Consider the following 8,466-nt stretch of genomic DNA (forward strand, 5'->3'; position numbering starts at 1 on the left):
CGACAGTAGTTGGTGGGTTACGAACAAGGCCGTCGAAGATGTCGCTCTTCACGCCTCTCATCAGGATACGCAGCTTTATCTCGTCGGTGGCCTGTGGGTCGACGCGGCTGCTCAGACGGAGGATGTCTTCAGTGAAGCTGGTGACTGTTACGGTGGGGCATTGGGTCCTTACTTGCAGAAGATCTTCCGCTCGCTGTCGTTGCTGCTGGTTCGCGAAAGTCCTCTTAAGTTTGTCCTTGTAGGTATCCTATGACGTAAGGGAAGCTTCATGGTCCTCAAACCAGAGCCTCGCAGTTCCCTCTAAGAAAAAGTAGAGGTTTTGGGGGCACTGTTCAGCTGTCCATTAGTTGTGCCGCGCCACGGGTTCGTAGTAGTAAATCGAAACTTCCACATCTTCATGGACGTTGCCATTGAAGGGTGTCGGTGTACGTGGTACGACAGGCAGAAAAGCGACGGAAGGAGCCACCGGACTTTACGAGGACTGGCTGTTCATGGTCGACTGGGCTTTCTTCGATGGTTCTGGCAGTTGACCAAACTCTGGGGCAAGTCTCTGGATGCGACGGCTTGCTCGAGCTTAGGCGTCTTCGGCGAAGGGTAGCCTTCAGGGGCTGAGCACTTTATTTGGCCGGAATTTTTTCGGAGGAGTACGCTTTACGGGCATAGGATGCACTACTCCGCACCTCCACCAAAATTTCACGAATGACAAATGATGAGGCGAAGAATAACTGAAAAAAGTAAAGGTTTAATGGTGCGAACTTGTGCCCAAAACAAAATAAAAATAAGTTAGTGTCGCAGGCATCGAGTCGATGTCGGCAAAACATGTTTCACCGATATCGACTCGATGCCTGCGACACTAACTAAACGAACTGACTCCTCCTCGCCATGCGGAATCCTTCTGTACCCTCGTGGGTTTCTGGAACATTCGGCGTACAACTTTCGGCGCGTAGAACATTCGGAACTCAATCAGACGAAAATGTTCTCGAACATGCGAGAACGCCAAGTCGAAAGAATAAATGAACGGACACTCCGCTGACTGGAATCGAACCGAGACCTTCCGCGCGACAGTCGAGCGCGGTAATCCTTCGGCCACGCACGCGCTCGCTCGTCGACGCGCGTGGCAATAGAGAGTTTTAGGGAACCGGAACAAAATACGATCGATAAACAAAAACGATCGATACCTTGGATCGGGCGTGTGGACCGATCGTGTGCCCTGAAACGGCTTTGGGGGAACCGTATTTGCAGACGATAGCAGACGATCGGTACAGGTCGCGCCCCCTGGCAACGGAAACCTGCATCCGCCTCATCGAGAAAAGACAAATTTGCGTGTTTTTGTACAAATCGCAGAAACTAAAGTAAATAAAGATCGCACCATAAATATATAGAGAACCAAAAATATAGTATACCTACTTATAGTTCGTCTCGTTTTTTTACTGGAATGAATGCGCTTCCGTAATACAAAACCTGGCGCGCCACGGCGTGTCGCCCCTAGCTCAGCGAAGTTCTAAAATGTTCGTCTGCTAAAGAAGCAGGCGAGCTTTCCGGCAACAATGGCGCTCGATCTTTTTGACCATGACTTGGAGCTGGCTCCATTCAGCGAAAGCAATTTAGAAAAAGTGATTTTGTACGACGGTCTGCGCACTAAGTGTGGCGTGAGTCTCTTTTGAACTTCCCGCTTTTTATAAGCGAGGCACGCACGCGCGTGCCGTGGGGCCCGTGACTTGAGCAGGGGCACGAGGGAATAAACATTATTTTTGGTTTGGCGTGACACGGAGTCAGTCGCATTTCTTTCGAGTGCCACCGAGCACCGATACACTAGGAGAAGGCGCTTGTTGGCGGCAAGGCATAGCACGTTCAACTTGGCGTAGCTTTTGAGTAAACAAAAAAGTTGTGATACCAGGAATGATGTGCGGATACGACGAATGATGTGCCAGCGTATTTTGGGTTTTTTTGCTTTCAGTTTACCAGATTTATATACTTGGGGAATAAAATAATACCTCGACCGTACATGGTAACTTGTTTTCTAATAAATCATGCGTTCTCAGCGGGCAAGGTTCGGTGTTTTACATCAACCAAATATGATGTTTACACCAACCACGTCCTGATATGCTGAAACGTTGCCGAAAGCAAACTCGATTTGGCACAAGAACACGCTCGCGCGCGCTTATCATCAACATTCGAAGTCGTCTGCTAGTGATCCTGTCTCTTTCCCTCGAGGCCCAATGCAGGATCGAGTATTAAGAAAGCTATGGACAAATAAAACTAGAAGTATTAAACCTCGAAGAAAATACAAAAATAACCAAAATATACTCACTTTCTCAAGTTGATGCGGTCATTTTTCTTCTACAAAGCTAATTCAATTAAATTTTCAATTCAATTTTCAATTTAATTCAATTTTTATTTTAAGATCAAGTCATACAAAATAAAGAGCTGGCCCACAAAAGCAGCATTCTGCTTGTATGTGGGGCCAGGCGACCAACTACAATACATGTTGTTACAAAAAAAAAAAAGTAAACACTCCGCAGCACAATAAAAAAAAAAAATGAAAGGAACACAAAATTAGCAGCACAAATAAAAACAAAAAGGAATACTTTAGAGCATGAAATATAGGTGTTTATAGCCAAGTCTACTCACGCAACCATGAAATAAAAGTTCGAAATATCTCCAACGGTTAGGCTACGATATCTACAGCTCAGATGCTTGACAGATGCTCAGATGCTTCCTTAGTTTCCTTTTTAGTACCCTAGTGGATTCTATATTCACAAGGGACTCTGGGAGTTGTTAAATAAGGAAGGAATGTAATGATTTCTGTTTTTCTTTCCATACAGTGTGTACATTTTTGGAATGACGTATCTTTCAGTGCGTCTCAAATCTCTATTTTTATTTACGAGGAGGTCAATCCGTTCCTTCGCTCCTCGCAACGAGAAGTTCTTTCTCAACGCTGCGTCATTCCAAAGTGCTGGAGCGAAAAAGGAGTAGCGCCTAGCACTTCCCGAAGTAGAAAGATGTTGTCTACTGCTGTAAACCGCTTGCGAGGAGGAGGCGGAGGGACGGAGGTAGATGCGGCGCTCATGTTGCTCTCTTACGGTACAGATAGCAGACGATCACGGTCGTACGCCCGCGTACCGATCGTTGCGCCGTGTACGGTACGACCACGAAGAAAATATAAAGGAAAACCTGTAACTTTACTGCTGTGCACTTATTAAAACTATCACCCAATATTCAAAGGGCTCGTTTCATAGGATAAATGGGATTAGCATTTGTACAGAAATTTTTAATTCATGCAACATTTTTAAACTAAAAAGTATCCAGAGCCTTGATGCAGAAGGCTGTTGCTCACTCTGTTGCCACTACAGATAATTCTCAGTCATAACAGCAGCTGTAAAAAACGAGTGATAAGTGCTCAAAATGCACATCCAATGTTTGTATAAAAAGAACAAAAAAAAACTTATAATATGTAAGAAAAAAAAATAAAAAAAAAACGTATCTGGGCCAGCGGGATTCGAACTCTCCACTACCGGTCCTCTAGATGAGCTCAAGAAATCGACGCTCCAATCCACTGAGCTACCGAGCAGACGATTTTTGGCAGCGCTAAACACCAATTTATTTCTATTTAAAAAGTCCTATTGCGTTTTGTTCTTTAATCTTTTTCTTTTTTGCTGACTCAAACTTTATGGACTTGCTGTCACACATGGCGCTCCTGCCAGGCACTGCCACGATTTATTTTATTCATGTTTGGAGCCACGGCACGTTCTCTCCGCCAGCGAAATAGCCGTTTTGCTAACCAAGCGAGACTGTCCATGTCGGCCATTGGTCGTGCCGGTCGTGCCTTACGGTTCCACCAGCGCATTACGGTAAGATCGCAGAAGACAAGCGCATGCGCAGTTCGTACCGGAGGGCCCATCGTACCGTATCGGATGTGCAAAAACGGTTCCCTAAAACTCTCTAATATATACAAATAAAACGCCAGTTATTTTGTCTAAAAGAAAAGTCACTTGAAATGAGACGCCCTTCCTGGTCACTGGTCAAGGAAACAGACGAATACCCAAGCTTTTTACGAAGAAACAGAAAACAACCGGCAGAAAGGTCTACTGCATGACCCACACATAGTTCGAAGTCATTCCGAAAAGGCTCTAAAGCCTCTGCCACGTCTTCGTCTGATGACAGTTTTGTTTCTTGCACTGCGGCTATGTCAACATGCTCGTAACATGCTCGTGATTCAAGAGCCTTAGAAGTTGGTATTGTTTCCTTTAAGACATTAAGCCTGTTACATTTAACGTGAAAAAAAAAAATGCAAAGGCAGGGCGGATTCTATGAAGGGCATTAGGGTGAGCTAAAGCGCTTCATGACCGTCTTCAAACGTCTTATGGCTACCGTGTTTTTGATACGGCTGATGTCTGGTTCCTACGTGCTTTCTATCTTTTCTCGACTCTGCGATAGGCCCTTCATCAGCTACCACAGTGTCAGACTGATAGCCGAGTCCTCCTGAGAGATCTTGTGGCTTCAGCGCGTCTGCATCTAACTCGATGGTCGTTGGTGCTACCTCAAAGGTGGTAGTGGTGTCGTCTTCACTTGTTGCGGCATCCTCCTCGACGACAGTGGTTGTTGACGATCGACCACAGTGCGAGTTGTTGTCATCATCGTCAGGTGGAGGGGATGGTTCCGGGAGGAGTTCTGAGTCGTTTCTTATGGTGCTGGGGTCAGTCACTGCTGCTTGTAGGTCACCCTCTGCTTGGCTCATAAAGGCTGCTGCGGGTGGTGTGTGCCCGGAAGCATCGACAACCACTGAGACATCCATCAGGAGCTCAGACTGTTCCTCTGCGTCCTGGGATATCGTTCCGCAAAGCTTGCTTGCATAGGTTGTGACGCAGTCGTCTGCGATATTTTCGTAGCGTCTACATTCATAGCAGCGCGGTGTTCTGCACTGTCGGCACAGGTGTCCTACCCTGTAGCACCTGAGGTACAAGGGGGGTCTTCCTGAAACAAGGATCAGAGACTGACATCCATACACTTTAAGTAGGAATGGAATTTTCTTCGTGGTGAATCTTTTATGCAGGGTAATAATAACTTCCCTGTTGAGGGTGTCCATATGCTCTATGCCGGGGCAACGCCACTTCTCTCGGCTGATGTTACGGACTGTGCCGTAAGGCGCTAGAGCTTCGATGATGCGCCTATCTTCGAGGTAGTCCGGAAACCAAGTAAGTTTGATCTTGAGATCCCGGGTGTCCGGGTCAAAGACAAGACATTTCTTTGCTTTTCACGACTAGCTCACCACCACTGCAAAGCTTCTCCTTTGCAAGGGCGTTGACGCAGGTCACCATCCACACATGACTCATCTGAAATAGTCCATGGCTTTGACAACTTTCAGCTCGATAACATATTTTATAGCGTCTCGAAAGTCCGGGCCGTGTATGGCCTAGCAGTCAGATCGGCGTGGAGAAATACGGAGTTGAGGACGATGTTGCCGGTTGGCAGACGTGGAAGTATGACCTTATATTTGTTGAAGACGACATACGAAGATTTAGAAATAACTCGGCCAGTGGCCGATGCGGTGTTTCCACCAGAGAGCATGTTTCCACGACCGTTCGCGACGGCGTCTTCTTCTTCAGCTACCATATAGTTTTAAATGATCGCTTTGACAAATTGTTTTTACGAGACCCAATAGGGGACAACTGCCCGAGCGATGTCTTCAGCCACAAAAATGGACGACAACTTGGCGACGTCTTCGTGCGAATTGGCTTGCTGGTCGGGCGTGTTCTCTTTCGAAGGAAGACAAATTCGCTAATACCGCGAAAGACAGTTCTGAAGTAGAGGTCCCACTGCCGTCGTCCGCCGCTATCGCCGTCCATCCCGCGAGTCTCACGATACGCGATACGACGTCATGTTGAGAATTACGCAGTGAACGCAGAGAATTTTTTCGGTTATTTCTTCTACTTCTTTTTTTTTTCAATCATCGTATTTGCAGCTTCTTAAAAGCCACAAAAATGGGTGTCATCTTTTTTTTTGTATATATTTTTAATATTGACTGTGTGCCTTCAATGACCCACGACTTTGATTATCTTTGGTGGTCGCGTCTAAACCTTAGAAAACGGCCCGTGACCACGAAGAAGAGAATGAGCGCGACTCAAACCGGCGAGTTCTCGATCGGCGGTTTTCGGGCGGAAAGAAACCGAATTTTGAGCCGCAAATTCTGTTCTAGGTAGTTGGGTTCTCATATGTCATGTACAACTAAAAACCTCGGCGAACATAAACACCTTGTCAATATTCACACGAGGGAGAAATCCCAGGGATTTCTCCCCGGCACGCGCGCATCACGAGATGAAAACGCGAGGCTTTTGCACATCGCAAAGCCTGACGTTTTCGTCGTTGGATGCGCGTGCCGGGGAGAAATCCCCGGGATTTCTCCCTCGTGTGAATACCCCTTTAAGGGGGATCCGAAAACACGCCTTGTTTCGACGATGGCACAATGGCAGTCGGGGCTAAAAAGCGCCCTTGCGCTTCCGTGCCTGAGAAACGCGCTCTTTCGATCCAAGCAAACATGAGAGCGATGCACCCTGCTACGTTCTACTGCTACTGCAGCTGCCTGCTGACGCCACGCTACGGTATATGTTACCGAGAAACAGATGTCACCAGCCGCGCGCCGTGCGGACCATGCGCTATACTTCGTTTCAGCTTCGGTCCGAGCGCGGCCGATGTTATAAGCCAAAGGGCCAATCAAACAGCGAAAAAGGCACAACGTCATGGCGTGCTCTCTGCAGTTGATTGGACCAGCCTGTATTCGCCGTCTCTCTGTGCGTGCTCCTCCGCCGGCTAGTCCTATCAAGCGCAGAGAGCACGCCATGACGTTGTGCCTCTTTCGCTGTTTGATTGGCCCTTTGGCTTATAACATCGGCCGCGCTCGGACCGAAGCTGAAACGAAGTATAGACGGGCTGTGAACCGCGTTTGGGTCGCAGAAAAGCTAGAGTGCCTTCATACACACGCGCGCCTTTGCTAAGAAAAGCCTTTACCGAGCGCCCCCAATGGCAAAGCGACGCACTTCATCGGCGACAGCATCTTCCATATAGAGAGCCATCCTGTGGACAGGATTACAGTTGGTCGTGGTTTGTCCATTGCGGCTGCGTATTTTCGGCGCCGATTTGGGATCCAAGGGCGTGGCAATGACGTCGCGGACGTCAAAATAACAACTTTAATTTTGAGATCTTAGTTATTTTGACGTCGACAACACGCTTTCTTTGGATGCCGCTGACTGCATCTTGAAATGTCGGTCGCTCGGCGTGTGTGTGGCCGGGTGCTCGGCGGCTCGGCGGTGTCCGCACTAGTGCGTGCTGTCAACGTTGCCGCCTGTACTCGTCGCATTCTCAGGAATATCAAAATAAGCGTTCTCCATTTTCAAACTTCGCCCGGTGCCGTCCGTCACTCCTGCTGCAAATGAAGATTACGTACACGTAGCAGAGCGCGTTGGATGGAGTACAGTTCACACGGAAAGAATAAATACACAGAAAATATACGAGGGACCGACACACACAGTTCTTTCAACGAGCAACTACATTTAAATGATGCCCATTACACTATGATGAACCGCCTTGGTCACTTCCTTTTCAGGAAGTTTTTTTTTTTTTATTTATGCAGTAAAAGGAAATCAGAGATGTTAGCCGGGAGTACAATCTCCTGACTGGCTACTCTGGTGGGAAAGGGGTAAGGGATATAACAGAGTTAGGAAACAGGAAAAGAAACATAAAGAACAAAAGAGACACAATCACACATAACACACACACAACCATTTGGACAAGAGAGTTCAGTACATAGCATTAGAGTCTCTTATCCAGGCCTGTTGCTGAATGAAAACGGAGGAGGGCCTTTGTGGTGTTTAAAGCACAGTCTTCGCTGTTCCATGGCCCCAGGAAGTGCTGTATTGTAAGGGGTGGTCCCGGAGTCTTCCTAATGTCTTGTAAAAATTGTTTTCGCTGACCATCATAACTTGTACATTGAAGTAAAATCTGTTGAATATCTTCGACAGTTCCAGATACGGAGCAGTTTGGGGACTTTAATTTCCCAATAAGATGAAGGTAATAGTTAGTGTAAGCGACCTTTAGCCGAATCCTATGGAGAACCGCTTCCTGTCGTCTCTTCAGGCCTCGAGGTACTCGAAACCGTAAGTGCGGGTCAATATTTTTTAGACAGGAACTTTGGTTGATATCCTCTTTCCAGAGGCTCGTTGCGGCCGATTTCCCCAATATCGCCACTCTTGAACAGACGTCCGATTTTGTAAATGGAGCTAGGACTTTTTGGGCAGATTCGTGAGCCTTTGCAGCCATAGTGTCAGCCATTTCGTTACCCATGACACAACAGTGACTGGGCACCCACTGGAATGATACGGAGTGGCCAAGGGAAACAATTTCTGAGTGAACTTTAAATATGTCTAAAATTACTTGTGTGTTTGGACTATTTTTACGTAGACACTGAAGCGA

The 8,466-nt window shown here is 47.1% G+C and overlaps 1 pseudogene; it reads right to left on the bottom strand.

Annotated features, from left to right (window-relative positions):
- Positions 1 to 4,330: 4,330 nt before the first annotated feature.
- Positions 4,331 to 5,490, bottom strand: LOC115322058 (annotated as a pseudogene).
- Positions 5,491 to 8,466: the final 2,976 nt, after the last annotated feature.

The sequence above is a fragment of the Ixodes scapularis genome, unplaced genomic scaffold, assembly GCF_016920785.2.
Source record: "Ixodes scapularis isolate PalLabHiFi unplaced genomic scaffold, ASM1692078v2 PGA_scaffold8__174_contigs__length_109621045, whole genome shotgun sequence".
Classification (NCBI taxonomy): Eukaryota; Metazoa; Arthropoda; class Arachnida; order Ixodida; family Ixodidae; genus Ixodes; species Ixodes scapularis.